Source organism: Phyllobates terribilis, unplaced genomic scaffold (genome assembly GCF_046119375.1).
Source record: "Phyllobates terribilis strain yellow unplaced genomic scaffold, ASM4611937v1 Scaffold_2347__1_contigs__length_138829, whole genome shotgun sequence".
In the NCBI taxonomy this organism is placed as follows: Eukaryota; Metazoa; Chordata; class Amphibia; order Anura; family Dendrobatidae; genus Phyllobates; species Phyllobates terribilis.
Window position 1 is genome coordinate 88,661 of NW_027365105.1, and position 18,445 is coordinate 107,105.

The 18,445-nt window shown below is 45.3% G+C and overlaps 13 non-coding genes and 2 pseudogenes across 13 annotated transcripts; all 15 read left to right on the top strand.

Annotated features, from left to right (window-relative positions):
• The first annotated feature begins 277 nt into the window (after window positions 1–277).
• On the top strand, window positions 278–468 carry LOC141246059 (U2 spliceosomal RNA). Its single transcript, XR_012309690.1, has one exon. It is a non-coding gene; the product is annotated as a U2 spliceosomal RNA (small nuclear RNA).
• Window positions 469–1,583: 1,115 nt separating this feature from the next.
• On the top strand, window positions 1,584–1,774 carry LOC141246060 (U2 spliceosomal RNA). Its single transcript, XR_012309691.1, has one exon. It is a non-coding gene; the product is annotated as a U2 spliceosomal RNA (small nuclear RNA).
• Window positions 1,775–2,889: 1,115 nt separating this feature from the next.
• Window positions 2,890–3,080, top strand: LOC141246061 (U2 spliceosomal RNA). The gene has a single exon (XR_012309692.1). It is a non-coding gene; the product is annotated as a U2 spliceosomal RNA (small nuclear RNA).
• Window positions 3,081–4,195: 1,115 nt separating this feature from the next.
• LOC141246062 (U2 spliceosomal RNA) lies at window positions 4,196–4,386 on the top strand. The gene has a single exon (XR_012309693.1). It is a non-coding gene; the product is annotated as a U2 spliceosomal RNA (small nuclear RNA).
• A 1,115-nt stretch (window positions 4,387–5,501) lies between these two features.
• LOC141246063 (U2 spliceosomal RNA) lies at window positions 5,502–5,692 on the top strand. The gene has a single exon (XR_012309694.1). It is a non-coding gene; the product is annotated as a U2 spliceosomal RNA (small nuclear RNA).
• A 1,115-nt stretch (window positions 5,693–6,807) lies between these two features.
• LOC141246064 (U2 spliceosomal RNA) lies at window positions 6,808–6,998 on the top strand. Its single transcript, XR_012309695.1, has one exon. It is a non-coding gene; the product is annotated as a U2 spliceosomal RNA (small nuclear RNA).
• A 1,115-nt stretch (window positions 6,999–8,113) lies between these two features.
• LOC141246065 (U2 spliceosomal RNA) lies at window positions 8,114–8,304 on the top strand. Its single transcript, XR_012309696.1, has one exon. It is a non-coding gene; the product is annotated as a U2 spliceosomal RNA (small nuclear RNA).
• A 1,115-nt stretch (window positions 8,305–9,419) lies between these two features.
• On the top strand, window positions 9,420–9,610 carry LOC141246066 (U2 spliceosomal RNA). Its single transcript, XR_012309697.1, has one exon. It is a non-coding gene; the product is annotated as a U2 spliceosomal RNA (small nuclear RNA).
• Window positions 9,611–10,713: 1,103 nt separating this feature from the next.
• LOC141246067 (U2 spliceosomal RNA) lies at window positions 10,714–10,904 on the top strand. Its single transcript, XR_012309698.1, has one exon. It is a non-coding gene; the product is annotated as a U2 spliceosomal RNA (small nuclear RNA).
• Window positions 10,905–12,019: 1,115 nt separating this feature from the next.
• LOC141246069 (U2 spliceosomal RNA) lies at window positions 12,020–12,210 on the top strand. The gene has a single exon (XR_012309700.1). It is a non-coding gene; the product is annotated as a U2 spliceosomal RNA (small nuclear RNA).
• A 1,115-nt stretch (window positions 12,211–13,325) lies between these two features.
• On the top strand, window positions 13,326–13,516 carry LOC141246070 (U2 spliceosomal RNA). The gene has a single exon (XR_012309701.1). It is a non-coding gene; the product is annotated as a U2 spliceosomal RNA (small nuclear RNA).
• A 1,115-nt stretch (window positions 13,517–14,631) lies between these two features.
• LOC141246098 (U2 spliceosomal RNA) lies at window positions 14,632–14,822 on the top strand. The gene has a single exon (XR_012309726.1). It is a non-coding gene; the product is annotated as a U2 spliceosomal RNA (small nuclear RNA).
• A 1,115-nt stretch (window positions 14,823–15,937) lies between these two features.
• Window positions 15,938–16,128, top strand: LOC141246071 (U2 spliceosomal RNA). The gene has a single exon (XR_012309702.1). It is a non-coding gene; the product is annotated as a U2 spliceosomal RNA (small nuclear RNA).
• Window positions 16,129–17,243: 1,115 nt separating this feature from the next.
• On the top strand, window positions 17,244–17,335 carry LOC141246119 (U2 spliceosomal RNA; annotated as a pseudogene).
• A 797-nt stretch (window positions 17,336–18,132) lies between these two features.
• On the top strand, window positions 18,133–18,312 carry LOC141246115 (U2 spliceosomal RNA; annotated as a pseudogene).
• Window positions 18,313–18,445: the final 133 nt, after the last annotated feature.

The following is an 18,445-nucleotide window of genomic DNA, read 5'->3' on the forward strand; positions in this document are numbered from 1 at the left end:
CGTTCCACCCCACCCCCCGCCTTAATTGGTTCTCCTCCCTTCCAACGGTGTTGAGGCGGGTGGGAACAGCAGGGGGTGAAGGTGCTGTGTTTAAAGAGGTGGAGTTATGCAGATCTAAAACGCGTGGATTGCAGCAGCAGCAAGCCGAAAAGTGCAGGCATGTAAGGGATCTAGAGGTTGACAACATGTCTTCTTAACGGGAGTCCAGGAGCTCATCTCCACAAATGGACTTTTCAGGATCCTTGGGTGGCTCCGTAGTTTGAAACCAATTCTGGTTATCGCTTCTCGGCCTTTTGGCTAAGATCAAGTGTAGTATCTGTTCTTATCAGTTTAATATCTGATACGTCCCCTATCTGGGGACCATATATTAAATGGATTTTTAGAACAGGGAGATGGAAAAAGAGCTTGCTCTGTCCACTCCACGCATTGACCTGGTATTGCAGTATCTCCAGGACCGGTGCACCCCTTCTTTAATGCAGTTTCTAAAATCAGAAAGAATTGAATTCAATGTTTTTTGTTCATTTTGCTTGTTTGTCGGATTTTGGGATGGACTCTTTGGCTTTGCTTTTCTTCTCCTCATTGGATTTTTCATGTTCAAAGTTGCAGAAGCCAGATTACAAGCTCATTTTGGTTCATCTTCAGCAACTGTGCATTGCATTGCCATGTAATGTGATGCAATGCTATCTTTCTAGCTCTCCCTTTTTACTTCCTTTTGGATAAACAGACATATTAGGCAAGCATTTTGGAGCTTTCACCTAAATAACTACAGGTGGTGAGATAAGCTGCACAATATAATTGACCTTTCAGTATATTGTTGCACACACACCATCTATTTAGCAAATGCCCTTGTTATCAACAGCAGCCTTTTAAACTCACCTGAGCTAACAGGTATGTGCGCTGGTTACTCTGCTGCGCTTAAAATTTCTTTTTTGGTTTGCTACAATGCCTTTTCTGAAACGTTGTCTCCTTCTGCTGGAACACTGACTTCTTTCATTTAATGCCTGCAGACTATAAAAGAGAACCCAACCCAAAAAGTTTGGTTGATTAGTCTGTGGCATTCTGTTAAACTGTTGCTTATGGCGGTCTCTGTGAGCTTCTCAGCGACATTCAGCCAGCCAGGTATCCTGCCTGCAGTAGATGGAATGTGGCAATGGAACGCTGGCTGCGCGTGTCATAATAGGCTCTGAGCCTTTATATACCTGTGCACAGCAGCAGCCACCTTCAGTCTGCTGCTGGACAGCCAGCAGCAGCAGCAGCAGGAGAGGTATGTAATCAGGAGCCCTCCTGCTAAGGGTAGACAGCTGCTCGTTCCACCCCACCCCCCGCCTTAATTGGTTCTCCTCCCTTCCAACGGTGTTGAGGCGGGTGGGAACAGCAGGGGGTGAAGGTGCTGTGTTTAAAGAGGTGGAGTTATGCAGATCTAAAACGCGTGGATTGCAGCAGCAGCAAGCCGAAAAGTGCAGGCATGTAAGGGATCTAGAGGTTGACAACATGTCTTCTTAACGGGAGTCCAGGAGCTCATCTCCACAAATGGACTTTTCAGGATCCTTGGGTGGCTCCGTAGTTTGAAACCAATTCTGGTTATCGCTTCTCGGCCTTTTGGCTAAGATCAAGTGTAGTATCTGTTCTTATCAGTTTAATATCTGATACGTCCCCTATCTGGGGACCATATATTAAATGGATTTTTAGAACAGGGAGATGGAAAAAGAGCTTGCTCTGTCCACTCCACGCATTGACCTGGTATTGCAGTATCTCCAGGACCGGTGCACCCCTTCTTTAATGCAGTTTCTAAAATCAGAAAGAATTGAATTCAATGTTTTTTGTTCATTTTGCTTGTTTGTCGGATTTTGGGATGGACTCTTTGGCTTTGCTTTTCTTCTCCTCATTGGATTTTTCATGTTCAAAGTTGCAGAAGCCAGATTACAAGCTCATTTTGGTTCATCTTCAGCAACTGTGCATTGCATTGCCATGTAATGTGATGCAATGCTATCTTTCTAGCTCTCCCTTTTTACTTCCTTTTGGATAAACAGACATATTAGGCAAGCATTTTGGAGCTTTCACCTAAATAACTACAGGTGGTGAGATAAGCTGCACAATATAATTGACCTTTCAGTATATTGTTGCACACACACCATCTATTTAGCAAATGCCCTTGTTATCAACAGCAGCCTTTTAAACTCACCTGAGCTAACAGGTATGTGCGCTGGTTACTCTGCTGCGCTTAAAATTTCTTTTTTGGTTTGCTACAATGCCTTTTCTGAAACGTTGTCTCCTTCTGCTGGAACACTGACTTCTTTCATTTAATGCCTGCAGACTATAAAAGAGAACCCAACCCAAAAAGTTTGGTTGATTAGTCTGTGGCATTCTGTTAAACTGTTGCTTATGGCGGTCTCTGTGAGCTTCTCAGCGACATTCAGCCAGCCAGGTATCCTGCCTGCAGTAGATGGAATGTGGCAATGGAACGCTGGCTGCGCGTGTCATAATAGGCTCTGAGCCTTTATATACCTGTGCACAGCAGCAGCCACCTTCAGTCTGCTGCTGGACAGCCAGCAGCAGCAGCAGCAGGAGAGGTATGTAATCAGGAGCCCTCCTGCTAAGGGTAGACAGCTGCTCGTTCCACCCCACCCCCCGCCTTAATTGGTTCTCCTCCCTTCCAACGGTGTTGAGGCGGGTGGGAACAGCAGGGGGTGAAGGTGCTGTGTTTAAAGAGGTGGAGTTATGCAGATCTAAAACGCGTGGATTGCAGCAGCAGCAAGCCGAAAAGTGCAGGCATGTAAGGGATCTAGAGGTTGACAACATGTCTTCTTAACGGGAGTCCAGGAGCTCATCTCCACAAATGGACTTTTCAGGATCCTTGGGTGGCTCCGTAGTTTGAAACCAATTCTGGTTATCGCTTCTCGGCCTTTTGGCTAAGATCAAGTGTAGTATCTGTTCTTATCAGTTTAATATCTGATACGTCCCCTATCTGGGGACCATATATTAAATGGATTTTTAGAACAGGGAGATGGAAAAAGAGCTTGCTCTGTCCACTCCACGCATTGACCTGGTATTGCAGTATCTCCAGGACCGGTGCACCCCTTCTTTAATGCAGTTTCTAAAATCAGAAAGAATTGAATTCAATGTTTTTTGTTCATTTTGCTTGTTTGTCGGATTTTGGGATGGACTCTTTGGCTTTGCTTTTCTTCTCCTCATTTGATTTTTCATGTTCAAAGTTGCAGAAGCCAGATTACAAGCTCATTTTGGTTCATCTTCAGCAACTGTGCATTGCATTGCCATGTAATGTGATGCAATGCTATCTTTCTAGCTCTCCCTTTTTACTTCCTTTTGGATAAACAGACATATTAGGCAAGCATTTTGGAGCTTTCACCTAAATAACTACAGGTGGTGAGATAAGCTGCACAATATAATTGACCTTTCAGTATATTGTTGCACACACACCATCTATTTAGCAAATGCCCTTGTTATCAACAGCAGCCTTTTAAACTCACCTGAGCTAACAGGTATGTGCGCTGGTTACTCTGCTGCGCTTAAAATTTCTTTTTTGGTTTGCTACAATGCCTTTTCTGAAACGTTGTCTCCTTCTGCTGGAACACTGACTTCTTTCATTTAATGCCTGCAGACTATAAAAGAGAACCCAACCCAAAAAGTTTGGTTGATTAGTCTGTGGCATTCTGTTAAACTGTTGCTTATGGCGGTCTCTGTGAGCTTCTCAGCGACATTCAGCCAGCCAGGTATCCTGCCTGCAGTAGATGGAATGTGGCAATGGAACGCTGGCTGCGCGTGTCATAATAGGCTCTGAGCCTTTATATACCTGTGCACAGCAGCAGCCACCTTCAGTCTGCTGCTGGACAGCCAGCAGCAGCAGCAGCAGGAGAGGTATGTAATCAGGAGCCCTCCTGCTAAGGATAGACAGCTGCTCGTTCCACCCCACCCCCCGCCTTAATTGGTTCTCCTCCCTTCCAACGGTGTTGAGGCGGGTGGGAACAGCAGGGGGTGAAGGTGCTGTGTTTAAAGAGGTGGAGTTATGCAGATCTAAAACGCGTGGATTGCAGCAGCAGCAAGCCGAAAAGTGCAGGCATGTAAGGGATCTAGAGGTTGACAACATGTCTTCTTAACGGGAGTCCAGGAGCTCATCTCCACAAATGGACTTTTCAGGATCCTTGGGTGGCTCCGTAGTTTGAAACCAATTCTGGTTATCGCTTCTCGGCCTTTTGGCTAAGATCAAGTGTAGTATCTGTTCTTATCAGTTTAATATCTGATACGTCCCCTATCTGGGGACCATATATTAAATGGATTTTTAGAACAGGGAGATGGAAAAAGAGCTTGCTCTGTCCACTCCACGCATTGACCTGGTATTGCAGTATCTCCAGGACCGGTGCACCCCTTCTTTAATGCAGTTTCTAAAATCAGAAAGAATTGAATTCAATGTTTTTTGTTCATTTTGCTTGTTTGTCGGATTTTGGGATGGACTCTTTGGCTTTGCTTTTCTTCTCCTCATTGGATTTTTCATGTTCAAAGTTGCAGAAGCCAGATTACAAGCTCATTTTGGTTCATCTTCAGCAACTGTGCATTGCATTGCCATGTAATGTGATGCAATGCTATCTTTCTAGCTCTCCCTTTTTACTTCCTTTTGGATAAACAGACATATTAGGCAAGCATTTTGGAGCTTTCACCTAAATAACTACAGGTGGTGAGATAAGCTGCACAATATAATTGACCTTTCAGTATATTGTTGCACACACACCATCTATTTAGCAAATGCCCTTGTTATCAACAGCAGCCTTTTAAACTCACCTGAGCTAACAGGTATGTGCGCTGGTTACTCTGCTGCGCTTAAAATTTCTTTTTTGGTTTGCTACAATGCCTTTTCTGAAACGTTGTCTCCTTCTGCTGGAACACTGACTTCTTTCATTTAATGCCTGCAGACTATAAAAGAGAACCCAACCCAAAAAGTTTGGTTGATTAGTCTGTGGCATTCTGTTAAACTGTTGCTTATGGCGGTCTCTGTGAGCTTCTCAGCGACATTCAGCCAGCCAGGTATCCTGCCTGCAGTAGATGGAATGTGGCAATGGAACGCTGGCTGCGCGTGTCATAATAGGCTCTGAGCCTTTATATACCTGTGCACAGCAGCAGCCACCTTCAGTCTGCTGCTGGACAGCCAGCAGCAGCAGCAGCAGGAGAGGTATGTAATCAGGAGCCCTCCTGCTAAGGATAGACAGCTGCTCGTTCCACCCCACCCCCCGCCTTAATTGGTTCTCCTCCCTTCCAACGGTGTTGAGGCGGGTGGGAACAGCAGGGGGTGAAGGTGCTGTGTTTAAAGAGGTGGAGTTATGCAGATCTAAAACGCGTGGATTGCAGCAGCAGCAAGCCGAAAAGTGCAGGCATGTAAGGGATCTAGAGGTTGACAACATGTCTTCTTAACGGGAGTCCAGGAGCTCATCTCCACAAATGGACTTTTCAGGATCCTTGGGTGGCTCCGTAGTTTGAAACCAATTCTGGTTATCGCTTCTCGGCCTTTTGGCTAAGATCAAGTGTAGTATCTGTTCTTATCAGTTTAATATCTGATACGTCCCCTATCTGGGGACCATATATTAAATGGATTTTTAGAACAGGGAGATGGAAAAAGAGCTTGCTCTGTCCACTCCACGCATTGACCTGGTATTGCAGTATCTCCAGGACCGGTGCACCCCTTCTTTAATGCAGTTTCTAAAATCAGAAAGAATTGAATTCAATGTTTTTTGTTCATTTTGCTTGTTTGTCGGATTTTGGGATGGACTCTTTGGCTTTGCTTTTCTTCTCCTCATTGGATTTTTCATGTTCAAAGTTGCAGAAGCCAGATTACAAGCTCATTTTGGTTCATCTTCAGCAACTGTGCATTGCATTGCCATGTAATGTGATGCAATGCTATCTTTCTAGCTCTCCCTTTTTACTTCCTTTTGGATAAACAGACATATTAGGCAAGCATTTTGGAGCTTTCACCTAAATAACTACAGGTGGTGAGATAAGCTGCACAATATAATTGACCTTTCAGTATATTGTTGCACACACACCATCTATTTAGCAAATGCCCTTGTTATCAACAGCAGCCTTTTAAACTCACCTGAGCTAACAGGTATGTGCGCTGGTTACTCTGCTGCGCTTAAAATTTCTTTTTTGGTTTGCTACAATGCCTTTTCTGAAACGTTGTCTCCTTCTGCTGGAACACTGACTTCTTTCATTTAATGCCTGCAGACTATAAAAGAGAACCCAACCCAAAAAGTTTGGTTGATTAGTCTGTGGCATTCTGTTAAACTGTTGCTTATGGCGGTCTCTGTGAGCTTCTCAGCGACATTCAGCCAGCCAGGTATCCTGCCTGCAGTAGATGGAATGTGGCAATGGAACGCTGGCTGCGCGTGTCATAATAGGCTCTGAGCCTTTATATACCTGTGCACAGCAGCAGCCACCTTCAGTCTGCTGCTGGACAGCCAGCAGCAGCAGCAGCAGGAGAGGTATGTAATCAGGAGCCCTCCTGCTAAGGGTAGACAGCTGCTCGTTCCACCCCACCCCCCGCCTTAATTGGTTCTCCTCCCTTCCAACGGTGTTGAGGCGGGTGGGAACAGCAGGGGGTGAAGGTGCTGTGTTTAAAGAGGTGGAGTTATGCAGATCTAAAACGCGTGGATTGCAGCAGCAGCAAGCCGAAAAGTGCAGGCATGTAAGGGATCTAGAGGTTGACAACATGTCTTCTTAACGGGAGTCCAGGAGCTCATCTCCACAAATGGACTTTTCAGGATCCTTGGGTGGCTCCGTAGTTTGAAACCAATTCTGGTTATCGCTTCTCGGCCTTTTGGCTAAGATCAAGTGTAGTATCTGTTCTTATCAGTTTAATATCTGATACGTCCCCTATCTGGGGACCATATATTAAATGGATTTTTAGAACAGGGAGATGGAAAAAGAGCTTGCTCTGTCCACTCCACGCATTGACCTGGTATTGCAGTATCTCCAGGACCGGTGCACCCCTTCTTTAATGCAGTTTCTAAAATCAGAAAGAATTGAATTCAATGTTTTTTGTTCATTTTGCTTGTTTGTCGGATTTTGGGATGGACTCTTTGGCTTTGCTTTTCTTCTCCTCATTGGATTTTTCATGTTCAAAGTTGCAGAAGCCAGATTACAAGCTCATTTTGGTTCATCTTCAGCAACTGTGCATTGCATTGCCATGTAATGTGATGCAATGCTATCTTTCTAGCTCTCCCTTTTTACTTCCTTTTGGATAAACAGACATATTAGGCAAGCATTTTGGAGCTTTCACCTAAATAACTACAGGTGGTGAGATAAGCTGCACAATATAATTGACCTTTCAGTATATTGTTGCACACACACCATCTATTTAGCAAATGCCCTTGTTATCAACAGCAGCCTTTTAAACTCACCTGAGCTAACAGGTATGTGCGCTGGTTACTCTGCTGCGCTTAAAATTTCTTTTTTGGTTTGCTACAATGCCTTTTCTGAAACGTTGTCTCCTTCTGCTGGAACACTGACTTCTTTCATTTAATGCCTGCAGACTATAAAAGAGAACCCAACCCAAAAAGTTTGGTTGATTAGTCTGTGGCATTCTGTTAAACTGTTGCTTATGGCGGTCTCTGTGAGCTTCTCAGCGACATTCAGCCAGCCAGGTATCCTGCCTGCAGTAGATGGAATGTGGCAATGGAACGCTGGCTGCGCGTGTCATAATAGGCTCTGAGCCTTTATATACCTGTGCACAGCAGCAGCCACCTTCAGTCTGCTGCTGGACAGCCAGCAGCAGCAGCAGCAGGAGAGGTATGTAATCAGGAGCCCTCCTGCTAAGGGTAGACAGCTGCTCGTTCCACCCCACCCCCCGCCTTAATTGGTTCTCCTCCCTTCCAACGGTGTTGAGGCGGGTGGGAACAGCAGGGGGTGAAGGTGCTGTGTTTAAAGAGGTGGAGTTATGCAGATCTAAAACGCGTGGATTGCAGCAGCAGCAAGCCGAAAAGTGCAGGCATGTAAGGGATCTAGAGGTTGACAACATGTCTTCTTAACGGGAGTCCAGGAGCTCATCTCCACAAATGGACTTTTCAGGATCCTTGGGTGGCTCCGTAGTTTGAAACCAATTCTGGTTATCGCTTCTCGGCCTTTTGGCTAAGATCAAGTGTAGTATCTGTTCTTATCAGTTTAATATCTGATACGTCCCCTATCTGGGGACCATATATTAAATGGATTTTTAGAACAGGGAGATGGAAAAAGAGCTTGCTCTGTCCACTCCACGCATTGACCTGGTATTGCAGTATCTCCAGGACCGGTGCACCCCTTCTTTAATGCAGTTTCTAAAATCAGAAAGAATTGAATTCAATGTTTTTTGTTCATTTTGCTTGTTTGTCGGATTTTGGGATGGACTCTTTGGCTTTGCTTTTCTTCTCCTCATTGGATTTTTCATGTTCAAAGTTGCAGAAGCCAGATTACAAGCTCATTTTGGTTCATCTTCAGCAACTGTGCATTGCATTGCCATGTAATGTGATGCAATGCTATCTTTCTAGCTCTCCCTTTTTACTTCCTTTTGGATAAACAGACATATTAGGCAAGCATTTTGGAGCTTTCACCTAAATAACTACAGGTGGTGAGATAAGCTGCACAATATAATTGACCTTTCAGTATATTGTTGCACACACACCATCTATTTAGCAAATGCCCTTGTTATCAACAGCAGCCTTTTAAACTCACCTGAGCTAACAGGCATGTGCGCTGGTTACTCTGCTGCGCTTAAAATTTCTTTTTTGGTTTGCTACAATGCCTTTTCTGAAACGTTGTCTCCTTCTGCTGGAACACTGACTTCTTTCATTTAATGCCTGCAGACTATAAAAGAGAACCCAACCCAAAAAGTTTGGTTGATTAGTCTGTGGCATTCTGTTAAACTGTTGCTTATGGCGGTCTCTGTGAGCTTCTCAGCGACATTCAGCCAGCCAGGTATCCTGCCTGCAGTAGATGGAATGTGGCAATGGAACGCTGGCTGCGCGTGTCATAATAGGCTCTGAGCCTTTATATACCTGTGCACAGCAGCAGCCACCTTCAGTCTGCTGCTGGACAGCCAGCAGCAGCAGCAGCAGGAGAGGTATGTAATCAGGAGCCCTCCTGCTAAGGGTAGACAGCTGCTCGTTCCACCCCACCCCCCGCCTTAATTGGTTCTCCTCCCTTCCAACGGTGTTGAGGCGGGTGGGAACAGCAGGGGGTGAAGGTGCTGTGTTTAAAGAGGTGGAGTTATGCAGATCTAAAACGCGTGGATTGCAGCAGCAGCAAGCCGAAAAGTGCAGGCATGTAAGGGATCTAGAGGTTGACAACATGTCTTCTTAACGGGAGTCCAGGAGCTCATCTCCACAAATGGACTTTTCAGGATCCTTGGGTGGCTCCGTAGTTTGAAACCAATTCTGGTTATCGCTTCTCGGCCTTTTGGCTAAGATCAAGTGTAGTATCTGTTCTTATCAGTTTAATATCTGATACGTCCCCTATCTGGGGACCATATATTAAATGGATTTTTAGAACAGGGAGATGGAAAAAGAGCTTGCTCTGTCCACTCCACGCATTGACCTGGTATTGCAGTATCTCCAGGACCGGTGCACCCCTTCTTTAATGCAGTTTCTAAAATCAGAAAGAATTGAATTCAATGTTTTTTGTTCATTTTGCTTGTTTGTCGGATTTTGGGATGGACTCTTTGGCTTTGCTTTTCTTCTCCTCATTGGATTTTTCATGTTCAAAGTTGCAGAAGCCAGATTACAAGCTCATTTTGGTTCATCTTCAGCAACTGTGCATTGCATTGCCATGTAATGTGATGCAATGCTCTCCCTTTTTACTTCCTTTTGGATAAACAGACATATTAGGCAAGCATTTTGGAGCTTTCACCTAAATAACTACAGGTGGTGAGATAAGCTGCACAATATAATTGACCTTTCAGTATATTGTTGCACACACACCATCTATTTAGCAAATGCCCTTGTTATCAACAGCAGCCTTTTAAACTCACCTGAGCTAACAGGTATGTGCGCTGGTTACTCTGCTGCGCTTAAAATTTCTTTTTTGGTTTGCTACAATGCCTTTTCTCAAACGTTGTCTCCTTCTGCTGGAACACTGACTTCTTTCATTTAATGCCTGCAGACTATAAAAGAGAACCCAACCCAAAAAGTTTGGTTGATTAGTCTGTGGCATTCTGTTAAACTGTTGCTTATGGCGGTCTCTGTGAGCTTCTCAGCGACATTCAGCCAGCCAGGTATCCTGCCTGCAGTAGATGGAATGTGGCAATGGAACGCTGGCTGCGCGTGTCATAATAGGCTCTGAGCCTTTATATACCTGTGCACAGCAGCAGCCACCTTCAGTCTGCTGCTGGACAGCCAGCAGCAGCAGCAGCAGGAGAGGTATGTAATCAGGAGCCCTCCTGCTAAGGGTAGACAGCTGCTCGTTCCACCCCACCCCCCGCCTTAATTGGTTCTCCTCCCTTCCAACGGTGTTGAGGCGGGTGGGAACAGCAGGGGGTGAAGGTGCTGTGTTTAAAGAGGTGGAGTTATGCAGATCTAAAACGCGTGGATTGCAGCAGCAGCAAGCCGAAAAGTGCAGGCATGTAAGGGATCTAGAGGTTGACAACATGTCTTCTTAACGGGAGTCCAGGAGCTCATCTCCACAAATGGACTTTTCAGGATCCTTGGGTGGCTCCGTAGTTTGAAACCAATTCTGGTTATCGCTTCTCGGCCTTTTGGCTAAGATCAAGTGTAGTATCTGTTCTTATCAGTTTAATATCTGATACGTCCCCTATCTGGGGACCATATATTAAATGGATTTTTAGAACAGGGAGATGGAAAAAGAGCTTGCTCTGTCCACTCCACGCATTGACCTGGTATTGCAGTATCTCCAGGACCGGTGCACCCCTTCTTTAATGCAGTTTCTAAAATCAGAAAGAATTGAATTCAATGTTTTTTGTTCATTTTGCTTGTTTGTCGGATTTTGGGATGGACTCTTTGGCTTTGCTTTTCTTCTCCTCATTGGATTTTTCATGTTCAAAGTTGCAGAAGCCAGATTACAAGCTCATTTTGGTTCATCTTCAGCAACTGTGCATTGCATTGCCATGTAATGTGATGCAATGCTATCTTTCTAGCTCTCCCTTTTTACTTCCTTTTGGATAAACAGACATATTAGGCAAGCATTTTGGAGCTTTCACCTAAATAACTACAGGTGGTGAGATAAGCTGCACAATATAATTGACCTTTCAGTATATTGTTGCACACACACCATCTATTTAGCAAATGCCCTTGTTATCAACAGCAGCCTTTTAAACTCACCTGAGCTAACAGGTATGTGCGCTGGTTACTCTGCTGCGCTTAAAATTTCTTTTTTGGTTTGCTACAATGCCTTTTCTGAAACGTTGTCTCCTTCTGCTGGAACACTGACTTCTTTCATTTAATGCCTGCAGACTATAAAAGAGAACCCAACCCAAAAAGTTTGGTTGATTAGTCTGTGGCATTCTGTTAAACTGTTGCTTATGGCGGTCTCTGTGAGCTTCTCAGCGACATTCAGCCAGCCAGGTATCCTGCCTGCAGTAGATGGAATGTGGCAATGGAACGCTGGCTGCGCGTGTCATAATAGGCTCTGAGCCTTTATATACCTGTGCACAGCAGCAGCCACCTTCAGTCTGCTGCTGGACAGCCAGCAGCAGCAGCAGCAGGAGAGGTATGTAATCAGGAGCCCTCCTGCTAAGGGTAGACAGCTGCTCGTTCCACCCCACCCCCCGCCTTAATTGGTTCTCCTCCCTTCCAACGGTGTTGAGGCGGGTGGGAACAGCAGGGGGTGAAGGTGCTGTGTTTAAAGAGGTGGAGTTATGCAGATCTAAAACGCGTGGATTGCAGCAGCAGCAAGCCGAAAAGTGCAGGCATGTAAGGGATCTAGAGGTTGACAACATGTCTTCTTAACGGGAGTCCAGGAGCTCATCTCCACAAATGGACTTTTCAGGATCCTTGGGTGGCTCCGTAGTTTGAAACCAATTCTGGTTATCGCTTCTCGGCCTTTTGGCTAAGATCAAGTGTAGTATCTGTTCTTATCAGTTTAATATCTGATACGTCCCCTATCTGGGGACCATATATTAAATGGATTTTTAGAACAGGGAGATGGAAAAAGAGCTTGCTCTGTCCACTCCACGCATTGACCTGGTATTGCAGTATCTCCAGGACCGGTGCACCCCTTCTTTAATGCAGTTTCTAAAATCAGAAAGAATTGAATTCAATGTTTTTTGTTCATTTTGCTTGTTTGTCGGATTTTGGGATGTACTCTTTGGCTTTGCTTTTCTTCTCCTCATTGGATTTTTCATGTTCAAAGTTGCAGAAGCCAGATTACAAGCTCATTTTGGTTCATCTTCAGCAACTGTGCATTGCATTGCCATGTAATGTGATGCAATGCTATCTTTCTAGCTCTCCCTTTTTACTTCCTTTTGGATAAACAGACATATTAGGCAAGCATTTTGGAGCTTTCACCTAAATAACTACAGGTGGTGAGATAAGCTGCACAATATAATTGACCTTTCAGTATATTGTTGCACACACACCATCTATTTAGCAAATGCCCTTGTTATCAACAGCAGCCTTTTAAACTCACCTGAGCTAACAGGTATGTGCGCTGGTTACTCTGCTGCGCTTAAAATTTCTTTTTTGGTTTGCTACAATGCCTTTTCTGAAACGTTGTCTCCTTCTGCTGGAACACTGACTTCTTTCATTTAATGCCTGCAGACTATAAAAGAGAACCCAACCCAAAAAGTTTGGTTGATTAGTCTGTGGCATTCTGTTAAACTGTTGCTTATGGCGGTCTCTGTGAGCTTCTCAGCGACATTCAGCCAGCCAGGTATCCTGCCTGCAGTAGATGGAATGTGGCAATGGAACGCTGGCTGCGCGTGTCATAATAGGCTCTGAGCCTTTATATACCTGTGCACAGCAGCAGCCACCTTCAGTCTGCTGCTGGACAGCCAGCAGCAGCAGCAGCAGGAGAGGTATGTAATCAGGAGCCCTCCTGCTAAGGGTAGACAGCTGCTCGTTCCACCCCACCCCCCGCCTTAATTGGTTCTCCTCCCTTCCAACGGTGTTGAGGCGGGTGGGAACAGCAGGGGGTGAAGGTGCTGTGTTTAAAGAGGTGGAGTTATGCAGATCTAAAACGCGTGGATTGCAGCAGCAGCAAGCCGAAAAGTGCAAGCATGTAAGGGATCTAGAGGTTGACAACATGTCTTCTTAACGGGAGTCCAGGAGCTCATCTCCACAAATGGACTTTTCAGGATCCTTGGGTGGCTCCGTAGTTTGAAACCAATTCTGGTTATCGCTTCTCGGCCTTTTGGCTAAGATCAAGTGTAGTATCTGTTCTTATCAGTTTAATATCTGATACGTCCCCTATCTGGGGACCATATATTAAATGGATTTTTAGAACAGGGAGATGGAAAAAGAGCTTGCTCTGTCCACTCCACGCATTGACCTGGTATTGCAGTATCTCCAGGACCGGTGCACCCCTTCTTTAATGCAGTTTCTAAAATCAGAAAGAATTGAATTCAATGTTTTTTGTTCATTTTGCTTGTTTGTCGGATTTTGGGATGGACTCTTTGGCTTTGCTTTTCTTCTCCTCATTGGATTTTTCATGTTCAAAGTTGCAGAAGCCAGATTACAAGCTCATTTTGGTTCATCTTCAGCAACTGTGCATTGCATTGCCATGTAATGTGATGCAATGCTATCTTTCTAGCTCTCCCTTTTTACTTCCTTTTGGATAAACAGACATATTAGGCAAGCATTTTGGAGCTTTCACCTAAATAACTACAGGTGGTGAGATAAGCTGCACAATATAATTGACCTTTCAGTATATTGTTGCACACACACCATCTATTTAGCAAATGCCCTTGTTATCAACAGCAGCCTTTTAAACTCACCTGAGCTAACAGGTATGTGCGCTGGTTACTCTGCTGCGCTTAAAATTTCTTTTTTGGTTTGCTACAATGCCTTTTCTGAAACGTTGTCTCCTTCTGCTGGAACACTGACTTCTTTCATTTAATGCCTGCAGACTATAAAAGAGAACCCAACCCAAAAAGTTTGGTTGATTAGTCTGTGGCATTCTGTTAAACTGTTGCTTATGGCGGTCTCTGTGAGCTTCTCAGCGACATTCAGCCAGCCAGGTATCCTGCCTGCAGTAGATGGAATGTGGCAATGGAACGCTGGCTGCGCGTGTCATAATAGGCTCTGAGCCTTTATATACCTGTGCACAGCAGCAGCCACCTTCAGTCTGCTGCTGGACAGCCAGCAGCAGCAGCAGCAGGAGAGGTATGTAATCAGGAGCCCTCCTGCTAAGGGTAGACAGCTGCTCGTTCCACCCCACCCCCCGCCTTAATTGGTTCTCCTCCCTTCCAACGGTGTTGAGGCGGGTGGGAACAGCAGGGGGTGAAGGTGCTGTGTTTAAAGAGGTGGAGTTATGCAGATCTAAAACGCGTGGATTGCAGCAGCAGCAAGCCGAAAAGTGCAGGCATGTAAGGGATCTAGAGGTTGACAACATGTCTTCTTAACGGGAGTCCAGGAGCTCATCTCCACAAATGGACTTTTCAGGATCCTTGGGTGGCTCCGTAGTTTGAAACCAATTCTGGTTATCGCTTCTCGGCCTTTTGGCTAAGATCAAGTGTAGTATCTGTTCTTATCAGTTTAATATCTGATACGTCCCCTATCTGGGGACCATTTATTAAATGGATTTTTAGAACAGGGAGATGGAAAAAGAGCTTGCTCTGTCCACTCCACGCATTGACCTGGTATTGCAGTATCTCCAGGACCGGTGCACCCCTTCTTTAATGCAGTTTCTAAAATCAGAAAGAATTGAATTCAATGTTTTTTGTTCATTTTGCTTGTTTGTCGGATTTTGGGATGGACTCTTTGGCTTTGCTTTTCTTCTCCTCATTGGATTTTTCATGTTCAAAGTTGCAGAAGCCAGATTACAAGCTCATTTTGGTTCATCTTCAGCAACTGTGCATTGCATTGCCATGTAATGTGATGCAATGCTATCTTTCTAGCTCTCCCTTTTTACTTCCTTTTGGATAAACAGACATATTAGGCAAGCATTTTGGAGCTTTCACCTAAATAACTACAGGTGGTGAGATAAGCTGCACAATATAATTGACCTTTCAGTATATTGTTGCACACACACCATCTATTTAGCAAATGCCCTTGTTATCAACAGCAGCCTTTTAAACTCACCTGAGCTAACAGGTATGTGCGCTGGTTACTCTGCTGCGCTTAAAATTTCTTTTTTGGTTTGCTACAATGCCTTTTCTGAAACGTTGTCTCCTTCTGCTGGAACACTGACTTCTTTCATTTAATGCCTGCAGACTATAAAAGAGAACCCAACCCAAAAAGTTTGGTTGATTAGTCTGTGGCATTCTGTTAAACTGTTGCTTATGGCGGTCTCTGTGAGCTTCTCAGCGACATTCAGCCAGCCAGGTATCCTGCCTGCAGTAGATGGAATGTGGCAATGGAACGCTGGCTGCGCGTGTCATAATAGGCTCTGAGCCTTTATATACCTGTGCACAGCAGCAGCCACCTTCAGTCTGCTGCTGGACAGCCAGCAGCAGCAGCAGCAGGAGAGGTATGTAATCAGGAGCCCTCCTGCTAAGGGTAAACAGCTGCTCGTTCCACCCCACCCCCCGCCTTAATTGGTTCTCCTCCCTTCCAACGGTGTTGAGGCGGGTGGGAACAGCAGGGGGTGAAGGTGCTGTGTTTAAAGAGGTGGAGTTATGCAGATCTAAAACGCGTGGATTGCAGCAGCAGCAAGCCGAAAAGTGCAGGCATGTAAGGGATCTAGAGGTTGACAACATGTCTTCTTAACGGGAGTCCAGGAGCTCATCTCCACAAATGGACTTTTCAGGATCCTTGGGTGGCTCCGTAGTTTGAAACCAATTCTGGTTATCGCTTCTCGGCCTTTTGGCTAAGATCAAGTGTAGTATCTGTTCTTATCAGTTTAATATCTGATACGTCCCCTATCTGGGGACCATATATTAAATGGATTTTTAGAACAGGGAGATGGAAAAAGAGCTTGCTCTGTCCACTCCACGCATTGACCTGGTATTGCAGTATCTCCAGGACCGGTGCACCCCTTCTTTAATGCAGTTTCTAAAATCAGAAAGAATTGAATTCAATGTTTTTTGTTCATTTTGCTTGTTTGTCGGATTTTGGGATGGACTCTTTGGCTTTGCTTTTCTTCTCCTCATTGGATTTTTCATGTTCAAAGTTGCAGAAGCCAGATTACAAGCTCATTTTGGTTCATCTTCAGCAACTGTGCATTGCATTGCCATGTAATGTGATGCAATGCTATCTTTCTAGCTCTCCCTTTTTACTTCCTTTTGGATAAACAGACATATTAGGCAAGCATTTTGGAGCTTTCACCTAAATAACTACAGGTGGTGAGATAAGCTGCACAATATAATTGACCTTTCAGTATATTGTTGCACACACACCATCTATTTAGCAAATGCCCTTGTTATCAACAGCAGCCTTTTAAACTCACCTGAGCTAACAGGTATGTGCGCTGGTTACTCTGCTGCGCTTAAAATTTCTTTTTTGGTTTGCTACAATGCCTTTTCTGAAACGTTGTCTCCTTCTGCTGGAACACTGACTTCTTTCATTTAATGCCTGCAGACTATAAAAGAGAACCCAACCCAAAAAGTTTGGTTGATTAGTCTGTGGCATTCTGTTAAACTGTTGCTTATGGCGGTCTCTGTGAGCTTCTCAGCGACATTCAGCCAGCCAGGTATCCTGCCTGCAGTAGATGGAATGTGGCAATGGAACGCTGGCTGCGCGTGTCATAATAGGCTCTGAGCCTTTATATACCTGTGCACAGCAGCAGCCACCTTCAGTCTGCTGCTGGACAGCCAGCAGCAGCAGCAGCAGGAGAGGTATGTAATCAGGAGCCCTCCTGCTAAGGGTAGACAGCTGCTCGTTCCACCCCACCCCCCGCCTTAATTGGTTCTCCTCCCTTCCAACGGTGTTGAGGCGGGTGGGAACAGCAGGGGGTGAAGGTGCTGTGTTTAAAGAGGTGGAGTTATGCAGATCTAAAACGCGTGGATTGCAGCAGCAGCAAGCCGAAAAGTGCAGGCATGTAAGGGATCTAGAGGTTGACAACATGTCTTCTTAACGGGAGTCCAGGAGCTCATCTCCACAAATGGACTTTTCAGGATCCTTGGGTGGCTCCGTAGTTTGAAACCAATTCTGGTTATCGCTTCTCGGCCTTTTGGCTAAGATCAAGTGTAGTATCTTTCGAAAAGGCGGTTTTGGATGTTGGCCGCCCTAGTAGATTGATACATTATGCACACTGGGGTTTAGGCGCTTGTTAGTACGCCAGTTGGCTAATATAGTCATCTGGTGGAAAGCATGGCCCCCCAGGATCGACGCCATTGGGCCGGGGAAGATCGAAAGCCCGAAGTGTGAAGTGCCCCAGGAGTGGTGACCCTGGGGTGCCTTAACTCACTGGGATTGGGAACCCCACTTGAGTTTATGGCACATTTGCACTAGCACTTCAATATTTCTTTCTTCACACACACCCTTATTCCGGGCCTTCTGGCCTTAGGATGGGGAATTTTTCAATTCCCGGTCGAAGGTCCGGGCAGTATTATACTGTGAAACCTTCACTATTTATTTAATTTTTTTTGTCACTGTGTGTCCACTTTTTCACGTGTGTCCACGTCCTTACTAGGATTTTGTCGGGATGCGGTTCCCTTACGGGTTCCTCTCTTGGCAGGTCTAGGGGGGGAGTGTGTGGCCATCAGGTTCCGCTCCCCCCTGAACCCCCCTGGCTCTCCTCTTTCGGGAGGAGAGCATTGTTGGCTCCCCTCTTCCGGGAGGGGAGCACAGTCTTGGGCTCCCAGTGCCTTGCTCGGGTGAGAACTCGGGCAGGTATTGGGGGTAAGATTGGGTCGCCTCTGGCTCCGGCTGGAGGTGGCTATTTGTCCCTGTTCCTCGCTGTGGCCTTCTGGCTCGGAGGGACGGGGAATGGTTTGGGGGACCCTTCTCCTTTTGGAGAGGGTTTTAAGAAGACCAGCATCCTAGTGCACTTTTTTTGTGGCACTTGTCACTTTTTTAAGCGCACTCGGGTTTTGTACACGAATTCGGGCTTTCAAAAAAAAAAAAAAAATCTGTTCTTATCAGTTTAATATCTGATACGTCCCCTATCTGGGGACCATATATTAAATGGATTTTTAGAACAGGGAGATGGAAAAAGAGCTTGCTCTGTCCACTCCACGCATTGACCTGGTATTGCAGTATCTCCAGGACCGGTGCACCCCTTCTTTAATGCAGTTTCTAAAATCAGAAAGAATTGAATTCAATGTTTTTTGTTCATTTTGCTTGTTTGTCGGATTTTGGGATGGACTCTTTGGCTTTGCTTTTCTTCTCCTCATTGGATTTTTCATGTTCAAAGT